The 18,689-nt window shown below is 40.4% G+C and overlaps 1 pseudogene; it reads right to left on the reverse strand.

Annotated features, from left to right (window-relative positions):
- Positions 1–15,341: 15,341 nt before the first annotated feature.
- LOC141424110 (cAMP-dependent protein kinase type II-beta regulatory subunit pseudogene) lies at positions 15,342–16,523 on the reverse strand (annotated as a pseudogene).
- Positions 16,524–18,689: the final 2,166 nt, after the last annotated feature.

The raw sequence follows: 18,689 nt of genomic DNA on the forward strand, positions 1-18,689 counted from the left end.
CAGCCCTAAACCTAACCCTAGCTCTAAATCTAGATCTATCCTTAAACCAAAACATAACCCTAATCCAAACCATAGGCTTACCCTTGCCTAGCCCTAGCCCTGCCCCTAGCCCTAATACTGACACTAACTCTAACCCTAACTTTAGCCCTAATCCTAAAACTAGTCTGAACTCTAGCCATAGTGCTAACACTTAACCTTACCTTAACCCTATCCCTAGTCATATACCTAGTCCTAACCCTAGCTGTAGTCTTAACACATGCCCTAACTTTAACCCTAACAGTAACTCTAAACATAGCCCTATCCCTAATCCTAGTGCTACCACAACCCTAAACCCAACCTAGACCTAGATTTAGTCCTAGCCCTAGCACTAGCCCTAGCCCTAAATCTAACCATTACCACAACCCTAAACCTAGCTCTACACCTAATCCTAAACCTAACACTAAACCTAATGCTAACCTAACATAAAATTAACCTAGGGGTAGTCCTAATCCTAAACCTAACAAAACTTAACCCTACCCTAACCATAACCCTAACCCTATCCATCATCTAGGGCCTTATCCTTAACCCAAACAGTAGCCCTAACCTTATCCCTAACCATAACCCTAGCTTTAGACTTAGACCATGTCCTAAAATTAGACCTAGCCCTAAACCTAACCCTTATCCTAACCCTTGCCCTAAACCTAACCCTAATGTTAAGCTTAAACCCTTTCCTTATAGCTAGCCCTTGCCCTGACCCTGGCCCTAGCCCTAGTGTTAACCCTAACACTTAAGCTAACAATAAAACTAACCCCTAACCATAACCCTAGTAATAGCCCAAGGCTGAGCCCAAGCCCTAGAACTAAAGCTAATTTAGCACTAACCCTAATACTAACCCTGGGCCTAAACCTAACCCTAACTTGAACTTATCCTTAAACCTAGCACTAGCCATAAAACTAACCATAACTCCAAACACTAATTCAGAAAGATAATCCCAGTACTAATGCTAACCTTAGCCATAACCCTAGCCCTAGCCCTAAGCATAACCTAACCCTAACCATAAGACTAGATGTATTCATGGTGTTTGCCCTAACCCTAACCTTAACCTTAACCATACCCCTAGCCCTAACCCTGACACTAACCCTAGACATAGTTTATCCCTAGCCCTTGATCTAACCTTAATCCTAAATCTAAAACTAACACTAACACTAATTGCTAACACTAACCAAAAAAATGTATAATCCCATCAATAACACTAACACTAAAAGTAGCCCAAGACCAATATCTAGTTCTAGCTGTAGCCCTAACCCATACCCCAAGCTTACCCATAACAATAACCTAACTCTAACCCCAACCCTATATTAAATCATAACCCTTATGATAACCTTAAAACTAACCCAAGCCCTAGCAATAACCCTAGCATGAACCCTAGCCTTAGTCTTAACCTTTACACTAATCCTAGGCCTAACCCTAATCCTAACTTTAAACTTCAGGCTAACCTACCCATAGCCATAGCCCTAACCCAAATCTGAGAGCTGCCCTAGCTCTAAACCTAAATCAAACCCTAAAGCTACACATAACCTTAGCACTAAACCCAAACCCAACCCCAACTTTAACACCCCTAATAACCCTAGCCCTAACCCAAACCATAGACCTACCCATAGATCCAGCCATAGCCCTAACTTTAACCCTACCTATAACATTAACCTTAACCTTAGGCCTAGCCCTAACCCTACACTTAGCACTAGAACCTCCCTACTCATAAACATAACCCTAGCCCTAGAACTAACCATAACCCTAATTTAGTTCTAAATGCAACCTAACCCAAAATCAAGCCATACACTTAGCTCTAGCACTAGACCTAGCCCTAACACCTACCTTAGCCTCTCCCTAGCCAGAACCTTAGAAAAAGTCTTAGCCCTAGCCCTAAACCTATCCCTTATCCTAACTAAGGACAAGGTTATCCATAGTCCTAACTCTAACCAGAACCCTAAACCTAATCCTAACAATAATCACAGCCCTAAATCTAGACCTTGTCATACCCTCACCATAACCATAATCCAAACCACAGCGTTACCTTTGCCCTAACCCTAAATTTAGCCCTACCACATCCCTAAACCTAAACCAAAACCTAGCCTGAGCTCTAATCTTACCCCGGCCCAAACACCAACCATACACATTTACTCTAACCCTAACCCTAACCATATACTTAACCCTACCCTGGAGCTAGCCACAGCCTTAACCTTAACCTCACCCTAACAATAAATCTAGCCCAACAATATCCCTAGCCATAAACCTAACTGTAGCCCTAGCCCATACCATAACTCTAAACCTAACACTAACTAAAGCCCTAATTCTAACCTAACCTTAGCCCTAACCCTAGTGCTAACTCTACCCTAATCCCAACTGAAGACCCAGACTTAGTCACAACCCTTCACCTTAGTTCTAACCTAACTCTAACCCTTACCATAACCCTAGACATAGAATTAAACCTAAACTTAACCCTAACCAAAACCTAGAAAAAGACCTATTCTTAGGCCCAGCTCTAGTGTAAACTAGCATTCAACCTAACCTTAAGCCTAACCCTAATCTTCACCTATTTGTTGTGCTATGCTAAAGCCTAGAGCTAAACATAACCCTAACCCTAGCACTAACTATAAACCTAGCCTTAACCCTAGACCTAGCCCTAATACTATCCCTCACCCTAAAACTAGCCCTAATCCTAGTCCTATTCTGAGACCAACAACTAGGTGTAGCCCTAGGCCAATCCCCAACCCTACCCCTAACCCAAGCCTTAGCCCAAACCATATCACTAGATTAATCAAAAACTAGCCATAAACATAAACTTGCCCCTTAACTGAGACCAAACCCTAGTCCTGGTCCTAACCCTAACCTTAAACCTACCTCTACCCCTAAACTTAACCCAAACCAAGCCCAAACCCTAACCCTTGCCATAGCCTTAACCCTTGCCATAGCCCTATCTATAGTCCTAACCCTAGCCTTAACCTAACCTTAATCCTAACCCTAACTGAAGCCTTACACCTGTACCTAGCCCTAGCATATCCATAATGCTAACACTGACCCTAACCATAACTATAACCCCAAACCTAAGCCTAGACCTAGCCCTAGACATAGGGCTATCCTAAACTGTAACTCTAACACTAGCCCTAATCCTAGCCCTAGCCCTGGCCCTAGAAATAATCCTAACAGTATTCTAAATCACAACCCTAAACATAACAATAGTCATAGCCCAAGGCTAAGCCCAAGACCTAGTCCAAGCCTAAACCTAACCAAAGCCTTAAACTTAATGCCTAACCATAACCCATAAAACTTTTACTAAATCTAACCCTAAACCTAAGCCAAACCTAGTACTACCCCTAGCCCTAGACCTTGCCCTAGCACAAACACTAACTATAACCCTAGTTCTATCCCTAAACCTAGCCCTAGCCCTTAACCTTACTGTAAGTGTTGGCCTAACCAAAACCTGACCTTAGCCCTAGTCATAGTCCTAGAGATAGCCCTATGCATAGCACTAGCTCTAACACTAACCCCAACCCTAAACCTAGACCTAAACCCAACTCTAGTTCTAGCCGTAACCTAACACTAAACCTAACCCTAAACCAAAACTTAACCATAATATGGAATGTAAGCATAACCCAATCCTAACCATAACAATAGTCCAATTCTAATCCTGTCCCTAGCCATAGCCATAACCCTAAACAATAGATCTAGCCCTAAGTGCAGACTTAAGACTAACCCTAACTCTAGTCATAACACTAACCCTATTCTTAGCACTAGCCCAAGCCCTAGACTTATCCCTAAACCAAACTCTAACCTTAAACCTAGCCCTAGCCCTAGCACAAACCCTAGCCATATCCCTTATGTTAGCTCTAAACATAGGCCTAGTCCTAACCCTAACCCTAGATGTAAAACTAATCATAACCCTCACAGTAGTCCTTGCCCTAAATCTAACCCTAACTCTAGCATGAGACTTAACCATAACCATATTCCTAGCCCTAGCCCTTTCCCTAAACTATCCCTAACCCTAAATCCAATCTTAAACTTACCCTTTATCTATCACTAAATGTCATCCTAACCCTAACACTAAACCTAATTCCTAACCCTAATCACTACAGCACATCCTAACCTTAACCATAACACTTCCCCTAACCCCTTATGTAGCTTTAAACCTAAAAATAACACACAACCATAGAGCTATCCCTAACTTTAACCCTAACCCTAGGCCTAAATCTTGGCCATAGCCATAGCCATAGCTTTAACCCTAGCCCTAAACCTAATCTTAATCCAATCCCTAAATTTAGCCCTATCTGTACCCATAAACGAAACCTGAGACCTAACTCTAACCCTAATTTTAATGTTAAATGTAACATAACCATAATCCTAACAATAACCCTAGTACTCGCCTTCCCCAAGCTAACCCTAACCTTAAACCTAAACCAAATCCTAACCCTAACGCTACCACTAGCCCTAGCCATAACCCAAACACACTAACTCTACCATAACCACACCTCTAGCCCTAAAACTTGACATAATGCCTAAGCCTAAGCCTAATTCTAGACCTAACCCAAACCCTATTACTAGACCTAGTACTAGCCATAGCCCTAGGCCTAAGCCTAACCAGAACACTTAAACTAATCCTATCTAGACAAAAACCTATCCTTTTAGTTAGCCTTAGTCCTAGCCCTAGCACTAACCCTATCACTAGCTCTAACCCAACACTAACTCTAACCATAGCCCTAAACCAAGCCCTAGCACTTGCCCTACCCCATCCCTAAACCTAATTCTGACTCCAAAGCTAACACTAGATGGAACATAGCCCTTGCCCTAGCCATAAACCTAGTCCTATCCTTAAGAGATAAAATAGCCCTAGCCATAATTCTAACCTTAAGCTTATCCTAACCTAGCCCTAACCCTAAAGCTAGATTTATCACTAGCCATAGCACTAAACCTAGCCCTAATCCTAACCTTAACCCTCCTCCAAAGCCATGTCATAGCACCAGCCCTATATCAAGCCCTAATCCTTGCAAAGCCCTTAACATAACCTAACCATAGCCTGAACCCAAGCCCTACACTTAGTCCTAGCTCTAGCCCTAGCTGTGTTAGCCCTAGCACTAGGTCTAACCCAATATCTAACTCTATCCATAAACAGAGCCCTAAACTATCACAACTTTAGCTCTAGCCCTCAACCTAACCCAAACCCTAAACCTAGGCCAAGTCCTAGCCCTAGACCTAGACCTAGCCATAACCCTAGCCTTAACCCTAGCTCTAGTCCTAGCACTACTCAGGGTCCTAGTCTGAAACTTAACCGTAACCATAACAGTAAATTTAACCATAACCATAATACTAGACCTACTTCAAGAACTAAACCTAGCCCTGCTCTAGCACAAACCCTAACATCAACCCTAACCCTAATCGTAACCCCTAACCACTAAACCTAATTCTAACCATAATCCTAATCATAACCCAACTCCTAGCCCTAGCCCTCATTATAGCCCTAAACATAAACTTAACACTAACCGTAGTCTAATTCCTAACCCTAACTGTAACCATAATCCTATCCTTAGCCTAATTCTAAAACCTGACACTAATGCTAACTCTTAAACTAATTCTAAAACTGGCCCTAAACCTACACGAACCATGGCCTTACATCTACTCCCTAGCTCTAGCCCTAAACTTTACCCTAACCCTAATCCTAAAAGCTAACCAAACCCTAACACTAACCCTACCATTGCCTTAACCTAGCTCTAGACCTATTCTAGTCCTTAATCCTAAACCTAATCCAAACCCTAACCCTAGCCATAGCCTAGTATAAAGCTAGCCCAAGGCAAAAACCCTAACTTTGACCCTAAATCAAACCCTATACCTAGCCCTAACCATAACCTTTACCCTAACTACAATAACCATAACCATAACCCCAACAATAAACCTAACCCGAACACTGTCCATAGCCATAGGCATATCACTAACAATAACCCTAACACAAACCCTAATCCTCATCCTAGCCCTAACCTTTATCCTAACCCTAATCTTAACCTTAGATCTAAGCCTATCACTAACAATAACACTAACCCTATCCCTAACCCTGACACTAAATCAAACCCTATGACTAGCCCTAACCATAACCCTTACCCTAACCCTAACTACAGCCATAGACTTAACACTAACACTAACCCTAACCATAACCATAACAATAGTCATATTCCAAATTCTACCAATAACCCTACCTTAATCCTAATCATAACCACAGCACTAACCCTTACTGTAGGCATAAACCTAACAATAATGCTAACCCTAAACCTAACCCTAACCCAACCATAGAAGGCCTAATACTAAGAATAACCCTAAACCAAATCCTAACAATAAATCTAACCTGAATACTATCTTTAGCCCTATGCCGAACATTAACAATAACCCAAACCAAAACCCTAACAATAAACCTACCCTGAAAACTATCCCTGACACAAGGGAAAGGTAGGAAACGCAAAACATGAAAGTGTTTGATGTGCCCACTGCAGAGGAGCTAATATAGTAACCTTAAAACGACAGAAGTCAATATGGGAAGGTGACCGGGAAGTAGCGAAGAGGTCTGGTAGAGATGAATCAGTTCAGGTTGTAATACACTTGTGCATGGAAGCAATTTTAAGAATCTCTCGTATAGCTATCCTTATGTCAACTAGCAAAAATGCTACCCCTTTCTTATTATTGCTTATGTCTACTCCTCAAGAAAATTGGAGAAGAGGGAAGAACAGGTTCTGCCTGGAAGCAAGGGGGATAAGGAGGAGAGGGAAGGGGTGGGAGGCAGAGGGGAGAAATGACCCAAACATCGTATGCACATATGAATAAATGAATAAAGAAAAGGAAAGGCTAGGGCTAGGGCTAAGCCTAGTACTTGGTCTAGGGTTAGGTTTAGTTTTAGCATAGGGTTAGAGTTAGGTTAGGGCTAGTACTAGGTTTAGGATTAGGGTAGGGTTAGTGCTAGGGTTAGTCTTAGGGCTAGAGTAGGTTTAGGGCTAGGGTTATAGTTAAGTATGGGGTTTGGGTTAGTGTTATGTTTAGGGTTAAGGTTTTTGTTAGGGCTATGGATAAGCCTAGATTTAGGGCTACTTTTATTGTTAGTGTTAGGGTTACAATGAGGGCTTTGGTAGGGCTAAGGGTAGGGTTGTGCATAGGTGTATGGTTATGGGTATTTTAGGTTTTGTGCTAGGTCTAGGGTTATGGCCATTTTAAGGCTAGATTTAGGGTTAGGGCTAGAGATAGTGTTAGGGCTAGGGTTAGGGTTAAGGTTAGGTTTAGGGCTAGGGTTAGGTTTAGGGCTGGGGCTAGGGCTAGGGCTAGGGTAGGGTTAGGTTTAGGATTAGAGCTAGTGTTTAGGTATTGTGTTAGGGCTCGTTTTACTGTTAGGGTTTAGTGTAAGTGTTTGGAGTAGGTTTTTTTTAAGGTTAATGTTATGTCTATTGCTAGAGTTAGTGTATTGTTATGGTTTATTTTAAATTTTTATATAATATCTATGACTAGTTTTATGGTTAGGTTAGTTCTATATCGAGTGTTAGTACCTGGTTTTGAATTTGGGCTAAAGCTAGTGCTAAGATTACATCTAGGGCTGAGGTTAGGGATAGGGTTAGGTTTAGGGCTTTGTTAGATTTGTGCTAGTGTTAGGTTTAGCATTAAGGTTAGGGTTAGGGTTATTGGTGGTGTTAGTGTTAAGGCTAGGGGTAGAGCTAAGGTAGGCTAGCCCTATGGTTAGGGTTAGGTGTAGTGCTAGGATTATAGGTAAGGTTAGGGCTATGTTTATTGTTAGGGTTAGTCATAGGTCCATGGCTAGGGCTAAGGTTAGGGCTATTGCTATAGCCAGGTTACAGGTTAAGGTTACATTTAGGGCAATGGCTAGGTTTATGGTTTGCATTAGAGCTAGTGCTAGGACTGTAGTTAGGGTTAGTGTTAAGTCTAGGACTAGTGTTAGTGCTAGTGCTAGGGTTTGTTAGGGCTAGGGCTTGGGGTATGGTTGGGGCTAGGAATGGGCCTATGGTTTGGGCTAGGGTTAAAACTATGTCTAGGGCTAGATTTTTGGTTCAGGTTAGGATAGGGTTAGTTCTAGGTCTAGAGTTGTGGTAGGGTTAAGGTTTTGTTTAGGTAAATTATGGTGAGGGCTTGGGCTAGGCTATCATTTATGGCTAAGGCTAGGGCTAGGGCTATGGTACATGTTAGGGTTGGGTTAGGGGTATGGTTAGGGCTAGGTCTGGGGATAACTCAAGTATGAGAGTTAATGTTAGTGTTCGGGCTATGTTTAGGCTCAGACCTTGGGCTATGGCTGAGGCTAGGGCTATGGCAAGACTTAGGGTTAGGGTTAGAGTTAGGGTTATGGTTAGGATAAGCGTATAGCTAGGGTTAGGGGTAGAACTAGCATTAGGATTAGTGTTAAGATGAGGACTGTTTTAGCTTGGGTTTGGGATGGAGTTAATATTATAGTTAGTGTTTAGTATCAGGGTTAGCATTGCATATTAAGGTTAAGTTTAGTGGTTTGGGTAAGAGTAACTGTTAGGTTCAGGTTCAGGTTAGTGTTAGGTTTGGCATATGGGTTAGGGATAGGGTCAGATCTGTGCTCTGTCTAAGCCTAGGGCTAGGACTCAGCTTAGGGTTAAGTCTTAGGGTTCATGTTAGGGTTAGGTTTAGAATCAGGGCTAGGGAGAAGGGCTAGTGCTCGGGAAGATAAGGTTACAACTAGGGCTAGACCAAGGGCTAAAGCTAGGACTAGGGTTAGTGTTATGGTAGAGTTACTGCTAGGGCTATAGTTAGGCCTTGAGCTAGAGTATGTTCAGAGTTATGGCTTGCCTAGGACTCTGGCTGGGGTTAGGGCTAGGGTAAGGGTTGTGTTTATGGTTAGGTTTAGGGTTATTGTTAGGGTTAGGACTACAGTTAGTGTTAGGGCTAGGGCTAAGGCAAGGACTAGAGTCATTTTTATGGTTAGGATTAGGATTAGAGTTATGGTTAGGGCTAGGGCTAAGGTTATGGTTAGGGGTAGGTTTACAGATAGGCCAGGTCTATGTCTAATGAAAAGACTCTGTTTAGGGTTAGTGCTAGGACTAGGACATGAAAAAGGCCAGATGTGGGATAGGGGTCAGGGTAGGTTAGATTGGATTTAGGAGGAAAGGTTAAGGCTGGGGTTAGATTTAGGGTTTGGGTTAGGTTTAGTGGTAGGTTCATGTAGGTGTTAAGTTTAAGATTGGTTGAGGTTTAGAGCTAGTGCAAGGACTAGATTTGGGATTGATCCAGGGCTAGAGATAGATTTAGGGATAAGGTTAGATTTATTGTTAGTACTAGGGTTAGGTTAGTTTGGGTTAGGGCTAGGGTAACTGTTATGTTTAAGGCTAGGGCTAGGGCTAAGGTTAGGTTTAGGGCTAGTGTTAGAGTTAGGATTAGTGCTAGGGCTGGTGGTTTAAAGATGGGGTTAGGGTTGGGGTGAGGGCTAGGGTTTGACTTAGCATTATTGTTATGGTGAGGTTTAAAGCTAGGTTACGGTTATTTTTAGGGCTAGAACTAGGTTTAGTGCTGGGGCTAAAGTTAGGGCTAGGGTTAAGGCAAGATATAGGCTAGAATTAGTGATAGGTCTACAGCTAGGTTTAGGGCTATGGTGAAGGTAGTTTATGGTTAGGGTTAGAATTAGGGCTATTTCTAGGGCTAGGCCTAGTGTTAAGGTTAGGATTAGGGCTAGGTGTAGGGGTTTGGCTCATATTATGGCTAGGGATGGAATTAGGTTTAGGAAAAGGGCTACGGCTAGGGTTAGGCCTAGGTTGAGTGTTAGTAATAGTTTTAAAGCTATGGTTAGGATCAGTGATACTGTTTAGGGTACTGATTAAACTAAATATAAGGGATACATTTAGGGCTAGGGTAGGACTAGGACTAGGTCTAGGGTTAGGTTCAGGGATCAGGATAGGGTTATTGTTATGCCTAGGGTATGGAAGAAGTTAAAGGCTAGGGCTATGGCTAGGGCTGAAGTTAGGAGTGGGGTTAGGATTATGGTTAGGGTTAGGATTAGGGGTAGGGGTAGTACTAAGTCTAAGTTTAGGTCTGGGGTGTAGATTAAGGTTGGTGTTACTGCTAGAATAAGGGTTAGTTGTTAGCACTTAGGGTTAGGGTTAGATTTCATGGTAGAGTTAGTTTTATGTTTACTGTATTAGAAATATGGCTAGTTAGATTTTATGCTAGGCTTAGTTCTATTGTTAGGGTTAGGACTAGGGTGAAGTTTAGAGTTTAAGATAAATGTTAGGGTTAAGTTTAGGTTTAGGGTTAGGGCTAGGGCTAGGGCTAGGGCCAGGTTTAGGTTAGATTTAGTACTATTGGTGAGGTTACAATTAGGGTTAGATTTAGGGCTAGGCCTAGGGATAGGGATAGGGCTGTAACTTGCACTAAGGTTAATGTTATGGTTTACATTTGAGCTAGGGTTAGTGTTAGGTCAATGACTAGGGTTAGGACAAAGTCTAGGGTTAGGTTTAAGTTTAATGGTAAAGTTAGGTTTGGTATTAGGATTAGGGTTCAGTTTAGTGCTAAATTTAGGGTTAGTTAAGGGTTAGGGGTAGGGATAGTGCTTGGGCTAGGGTATGCTGGGGTTAGATCTAGGGTTAGGTGAGGATTAGGGTTAAATTTATAGTTATGGGTGGGCTAAATCTAATGCTTGTACTGAAGCTTGAGCTATGGTTAGGGTTAGTTTTTATGGTTAGAACTAGTGCTAGGGGTCAGGCTAGGTCTAGGGCTGGTGCTAGGTTTAGGGTTAAGTTTATGGCTTGTTCTATGGGTAAAGTTATTACTAGGTTTAGGTTTATGGTTAGTGTTATTATTAGGTTTAGGATTGGGTATATGGTTAAGTTTATGTTTGGGTAGGGATCATGTTAGGTTTACTTTTAGGGTTAGTGTAAGTGTTAGGGTTAGAGCTAGATCTATTGCTACTGCTAGGGCTGTGACTCATGTTAGTGTTAGGTCAAGGACTATATCTAGGGCTACAGTTGGGTTTATGGTTTGGGTTAGTACTAGGATTAGGGTTAGATTTATGGTTAGGACCAGGACTAGGACAAGGTTTGTTCTAAATCTCTTATTAGGTTTATGGCTCTGGTTAGTGTAAGGGGTTAGAGTAAGGTTAAGGTTAGGGTTAGGATTAACATTAGGGTTACATTTAGGGTTAGTTTTAGCTAAGGTTAGATTTGAGCTAGTGCTTGGTCTTGGGTTTAGTTTAAGAGTTAAGTACAGAGTTAGCAGTATAATTAAGGTGGGAATTAGGGTTATGATTTTTGCTTGAGTTTAGTGTTAGGGTTACAGTAAGGCTTAGGTTTAGGGTGAGGGTTAGTGTTAGGACTAGGTCTGTGTCTAGGTCTTATATTAGGATTAGGGTTATAACTAGGGCTTGGCTAACATTGGGTAAAGTTAGTATTAGGCTTAGTATTTGGTTTCAGGTTATGGTTATGGCCTGGGCTAGGACTAAGTTTAAATCTAAAGCTATGAATATGGTTAAGGTTAAAATTAGGGTTATGATTTGTGTTAGGTATAGTGTTAGGGTTACAGTAAACCTTAGGTTTAGGTTGAGGGTTAGTGTTAGGACTAGGTCTGGGTCTAGGTCTTATGTTAGGATTAGAGTTATAAGTAGGGCTTGGCTAGGGTTGGTTATAGTTAGTATTAGGGTTAGGATTTGGTTTCAGGTTTTTGTTAGGGCCTGGGCTAAGATTAAATTTAAGTCTAGAGGTATGGTGAGGGCTTGGTGTAAGGCTAGGGTTTGGGTTTGGGTTTGGGTTAGGGTTAAGTTTAGAGCTAGAGTTAGGGCTAATGCTACTGTTAACTCTACTGTTGCAGTCTGATCAGGTGAATCCCATCCAATATTCAGTGAGTAGGAAGGGGCATGGGCAATTCCCGGCCAGGTGAGTGTGGTCTGGGCTGTCCTTGGGCAACCTACATATGGTTCCCAAACTTTCCCTTCTACTAGCCTGCCTCAATTTCTCTCTGAGAGACAATATTCAAAAAAATCTTTTTGAGGGTTGCTAATGGAGTCAGTCCATCTTTAGTATGTTTTGAGCTTACAAGGGGCAGCAGACCCTACCTACAAAGGGAAGTTGTCTGTCTTATTTCTTTCCCTTGGGGCTCATTTGGACACTGGTGTCTGAATTTTTGTCCAGTATAATTAAGGTTCCTCATGGAGATCTGGGTTGTTTTTGGAGATCTCAATCATCCTGTTGCCTCATGATTTGTGCCCTAAAAGCTTTTATTCTGGAAGAGACAAATCTAATATAGAAGGCATGACACAAACATCAACAAAGATAAGAGCATCAGGTATACCAGTAAGGGTAAAATAGTTAACTTTTCATTATGAAAAGTGACAGGGAGTGTTATGATTACTTTACCTATAGGTGTTTATACCTGTACTATTTTTAACAGTTAGACAGCCCTCTGTTTGGACTGTCACTGTAGTGGTCAGTTAAGGATTGATTGTTTGGGGTAATATCTACATTAGAGGCCAGATATTCCAGAGCACAGACAGACACTAAGAGTGTAAACACCAATGAATCAGTTCTGTACAGAAAGAACACTCACAGTATCCCTAGACAGAAGGTAGATACCTTTGAAAGTTATATTGATTTTGCTTAAATAAAAGGCCATGGCCAAAGACATGAGTTTGCCTTTTGCAAGAAGCCTAGAAGGTTTAAATATTAGAGCACATGCATAAGAGTCCCTTTTTAAAATCTCTTGGCTTTGGTTACTTTTAGCAATCTGGCATAATTAACTCCGTCTGGATCTGTAGAAATCTCCTTACTTGTGTAGTCCTTTTGAACTGTCTTGGGTGGCTGAATGCCAATTGTTCCTTTAAGAAGATGGGGGATGATGATTGCTGGGGAGTTGCATCCTCTTAAACTATTCCTCTGAACAGTTGTCTGAAGATTTTGCCAATTTGGCACTTGTGTTCCCTGGAGCCAGAGTGCTTTCTCCAGAAAAGTCCAGGAAGATTTTGTCCCATGAAAGAGGGGAAGTAACACATCAAAGAGATAAGAAGTCAGTGCCAATGCAAACTTTTTGGCCAATTTAAGCAGAAAAGAGATTAACTAAAAGTGGTTCTTAGGCTGGGATTAATTATATCTAATTGTCTGTTCCAGAGGGGATGTATCAACACCTTTAAATTGTTGTAAAGTGTCAGCAGATAACAGTCTTTTACAAGCAAAATGTTTTTATAAGGAAAATACAAAACCACCCCAATACTTAAGGAAGTACTGTTTTGACTGATAGATAAGTACTGTCAGAATCATTTTTTTTCATGGTCTTGCCTGCAAATGCTCCTGAAAGATCAGAACTGTAATGACAAAACTTAAAGTAACCATGGTTAATCACAGTTTAAACCTTGAATTTTGGTTAGGTAAAGAAAAAAATCAGTCATTGTACTGTCAATATAGTAATGACATTTATTTTTTTTATTTTTTTTATTATAAAAGTGTGCTTTATTATAAGGAAAATTTAAATATAACCAACAATACTGAAAATAACGTAACTGGCATTTATAGCCTTGGTCAGAGTTCTTTATTAAACAGGCATTTGTTTAATGTTCCATGAATAGTTCACAGTCAGCTTATGCAACAAAAGACGTAATTTGGAAAACTGAATAAAGAATAAATACAGAATGATGAACCACGAATTTGGGTTTTGTTTTTTGTTTTTTCTTGTTTAATAGACATGGCTTTTCAAATAAACTCTGAAAAAGAAAACAAGTCATCTTCATGTAGAATTCCCTCTTCCTAAAGTTTGCAAAAATGTTAATATTCTAAAATGTGGCTGAAGTTTTAGTTTACATACCTTAACTTCTTATATATACATTACCCAATTAACATTCTAACCATGTTTTTTTGTACAAGCAGGACCATAAACTTTCCCTGTAAGACCACAGTTGCCACAGGTTAATTTTATCCGTGCACGTGTGTGTGTGTGTGTGTGTGTGTGTATTCTGAAACATGTTTCCCAAAATGAAATTGCTTATTTAAAAGTGAACAACTGGTTAGAATTAATGTCTCTAGATAGTTGATCATGGGACCTAAAAATCATGTACGAGGTGATATTGTTTTGGTTGAATATAACTAAAAATATCTTACTTGGCAGCATAAGCAATTCAATGATCAATGAAAAATCTAGTAAATTCTGAGTTTTCTGTACTTTTAAAATAAGTCCACATTAAAGCAAATAGCTAGACTTAATGGTATATGTGGTACGAACAGAAATTCATTTTATCATTATATATGCTTTTGCTTATAAAAATTTATTTCTACTACTGTAGATGAGCTTTTAATGGGAAAAAAGACTAAAGAAACCTCACTGCTGCTCATCTATGAGATTACCAGTTGGCAAGCATTACACAAGGAAGAAAACCACAGAGGCAGGTACGTGCAAAGGACTGTATTATTTAGGCCTGGTGAAGAACAAAGAAATATTCTGTGGGCATGGAGATAAGGATCCCAAAGTATTTTTGGTATAGAGGGTTTTTTCTTTTTAAGTATAAGATCTTAGGCTTTTAGACAATGAAAAAAATGTCAGATTTAACAAGTTTAAGTAGCTTTTAAAAGAAAACTTTGTGACATTAAGTGTCAAAATCAGACTTTTAAAGATAAAGAGTAATAGGGAGTTGCAGAATGAAAAAAAGGAAGCAGGGCTACGTGCCTGATGAGGAACGCATTAATGATCTTTCCCTATTATTGTAATGACTAAATTACCAGTCCTTAAAAACCACTGGAATATGTTACTGACACTATGCCAAAGAAGTCAAAATGAACTTTATTACAAAAAATATAAAAAATTTTTAAATTGCATATGTTTTATACCATTTCACCAATAGGCCAAGGCCAACACAACTTATCAAGCCAGAAAAACTTTAAAATGAAAATGACTGAAATCTTACAATAGATAATGAGTTATAAAAAACAATGATGCCAGGCTGTGTAGCATGAATGACTGCCAAGTTCCCTCTTACGTGGGCATAGTCACTAGTTTTATATCAATCTGAATAAGTCAAACACATATTGCCTATAATAACATCTTTTAATTATTTTCTTAAACATGGATGCTTTCAATATATTACAATCATTGTAATAAAACTTTCAGTCAATAATTTTGTGGAGTAGAAAGTTATTTTACCAATATGTTGATTTTTTTTTTATGAACTACTCATTAGAAAGTCATGTTAAAGCCTATTGACTATTAAATCACTACTGTTTACTGATACATTGTAAATGTAAAAAAAGGAAAAAACCCGAAATCACAGAAAATGCTTGGCATCTACACAAACACATTCTCAGTGGGCTAACCACTACTGTGTAAGTTTTCATGATCGGTCATCTTGCTCTGTGCTTTTGCTTCATGCAGTGGGTTCAACAATATCCATGTTTGTTCCAAACAGAGCAACTAACTGTTCTTCATAGGTGGCGATGTTTCTTTTCATAATTTCCATGCAAGGTCCCAAAAGCCTTTCAAATGCTTGCACATCCATAGCTAAACACTTGACAGTCCCAATGGCGTGCGCAGAAGCTGCTCGAGGTTTGTTAGTCACCAGGGCAAGCTCTCCAAAGTACTGTCCCCGAGAACACCGAGCGATCTCTACTGCACCGTTCTCTTCCACTTCTGATTTACCCTTTCTTTTCATTGTAATTTTCACTTCTCCAGATTCTACAATAAAAAAAGAATCAGCCAAATCTCCCTGAGCAATGATTTGTTCTCCATCATTATAAACTTTGGTGCCTATCACATCTACCACTTTCAGGCGTTCAGAAACCTCCAGAGATTTAAGGAATGGCAGTGACTCAATAAAGCTTTCATACATTTTTCTCTTTTTGGCATTATTCTGTACAATTATTCTCCTGAAGGTCACCCTGTCCAAAACCCACAGAGCACCAGGAGAGGTAGCAGTGATTGTAGCTGCTCTGGGTGTATTGTACATTAAGACCAGTTCGCCGAAACTCCCACGATTATCATAGTTACCAACACATCTTCCAACACCATCACATTTTACATAAATGTCAAATGTTCCTCTATCAATTACGTAAAAGTTGTCACCATCATCACCTTGATCAATTACATGCTCCCCTTCTTTGACCAATTTTTCAAACATGGCATCTAATACTTGAGACATCTGCTCCGGATCCAGGTTCTTAAACAGCAAGATATCTTTGCAAGCCTCTTGCAATCTGTTTCTTTGATCATCAGTTTTTGGATGTATAATCCTGGACTCTGCATCATCTTCTTCTTCATCAGGATTATAAGCTTCTGCGCATACTGAGGCAAGCCTTGTGAATCGGTTTATTACTGGAGCACTGAACGCCCCTGCGTCGGCGGCCTCCTCCTCCTCCTCGCCATTCTCGGAGTCCGAGAGCATGGGTTCCTCGGCGAAATTGACCCCCTTGCTGGGGGTGCCGCCCCCGGCGGCGGCGCCCGCGTCCCCCCAGGTCCTGCCCTCATGACTGAAGCGCGCGGCGCCTTTGCGCTCATTCTCCTGCTGCAGGCGCGTGAAGTGCTGCAGCGCGAACTCCAGCAGGACCGCGGGCTGGTGCCTCAGCACCTCCACCGTGAAGCCCTGCAGCAACTCCGTCAGCCCGCCGGGATCTCGATGCTCATTCTGCCTCTCGTCTCCCGCGGCCGGCGCCCGGGCGCCGCCCTCGCCGCTTTCCGCGATCCGGAACGGCTGGCGCTACAGGCTGCGAGCGCGGCTCCCGGCGCGCGGCGGCTCCGTGGGGTGCTGGCGGCTGAGCAAGCGCGGCCCCGGGAGGGCTGGCAGCATCCATGACATTTAAAAACACTAGATTTTTGATGGTTGGGGGAGGTGGTGTTAGTAATCCAAATAGCTCCATTTTAATATTTATATATATATGTATATATAAAAAATATACAAAATATATACATATATATATGTAACACATATATATGTATAAGTCTCAATGTTTTTCTAACCAATGTTTATATGAAAAACAGATGTCAGGCCTAAATGACAGAACTTTTAGCATTGTTCATAAAGAGCAGAAATGTCAGAGATCTTATTACATAGAATGTACTTTAGATAAAAGAACTATAGTGTTTTCATGTGTACACTTTTAACGCCATAAATTATTTATAACATTTAGATACACATATAAGGCACTAGAAGTATTAGAACCATTTAAAACAATTTTTTACTTAGTTTAAACTTAGTTTTCTAAGTCTGCCAACAGATTAATTTAGGTAGGAGGCAAAGAATAGTAAATGATTTTAAATGGGCTATGTAGAGAACTAGCCATCCTTGTGGTTAGCAAGATCAAACACCTGAAGTATTTAAGGATACAGCCAAGTGACGAATATTTCAGCTTCTCCTATGCTAGCCAGTGGAGAAAGAGGGAAAGGCAAAGTGGGGTCTTTACCTTTGGGAGACTGAGAACTTCTGAGATCCATGAAGCATCCCCCTTGTATCTAGGAAGCCTCCAATTCAAGTCCATTTGACCTGGTTCCATCAGATGTTTGTGGTGCAAGCAAGCGGCAGGATACCCCGACTTCAAGTCCTCTATTATCCTAAGGGCCCATCTCTCCACTCTTGCATGGGGATTCCTAAATGGGATGCTCATCCTGAATGTCCATCAGAACTATTATAGAGTGGGCAAAGTGGCTGATACCAAAAACATCATGTAAAATGAAAAGATAACAATATACAGGAAGACAATTTGTTGGGTGTTAAAAAGAAGCATCGTAATCAAATCCAGATCATACCAAGGTAACCTTTGCTGATTCAAACCCATCTCTCATGGTCAGTTTTCACATCATGCCATGAGGTTGTGGTCAGCTTGTAACCTTGAGAAGAATGGGGGAACAAGTAGTTATGTAATAATAAACCAACAAAATTAATGTCTCAAATGATTAGATAAGAAACAGAGATAAGGGAGTAAGCATAAAATTAGAAAACCCAGTGTTTGAAGGCCATGGCTTAGATGTTGATAGGAAATAAGCCCCAATATCCCATGTGGAGGGTTAACTTTTGTTTGGTTTTGGTATAATTTTGCATCTGTCTATAGTACCAAAAGTCCCTGACAGTTATTTTGATAAAATAGAAAAACATTTTAAAATACATATTAGTACATTAAATTTTGACTTTAGAAGACCTTTAGGCAAACTTTAAACTATAGCCAACCAAATAAACTTATAAGCTTTAAGACTTTAATTTGTATCTTGAAACAACCTTTGTAAAAACCAGAACTTAGCTAGCACTGTTTTTAATAAAACTCTTAGCAACCTTGTACCTTAAAAGACTTGGGAAGAAATTAAACCATCTTTTTCATAATAGTAACCTATAAGAAGATATGGTTTAATAAATCTAATTATGAAACAGTTAAGTGTAAATTACACACGTGATAGAATAAAACAGATTATTGCCCACAAATTCTCTTTTAGTCCTAAGGAGGAGGATAGTTAGGCCTGGTTGGGATATTAGAACTTCAAATAACTTTTGAGACAATTGTACAGATTAACTTTATAAATGTAGCTTAGGAATCATCCTAAATACATCTACACACATACACACACAGAAGTCTTGACAGAAGCATGCCAAAGAATATCAATATAAGCGTGCATATGAGCTCAAAAATTTAGTTTCCACAAGTACACAGGTGGAAGCAGACTAAGACATATACAGAAAGCACACAAGGCCACACAAAATAATCATATCA

This window comes from Castor canadensis, chromosome 6, assembly GCF_047511655.1.
Source record: "Castor canadensis chromosome 6, mCasCan1.hap1v2, whole genome shotgun sequence".
Classification (NCBI taxonomy): Eukaryota; Metazoa; Chordata; class Mammalia; order Rodentia; family Castoridae; genus Castor; species Castor canadensis.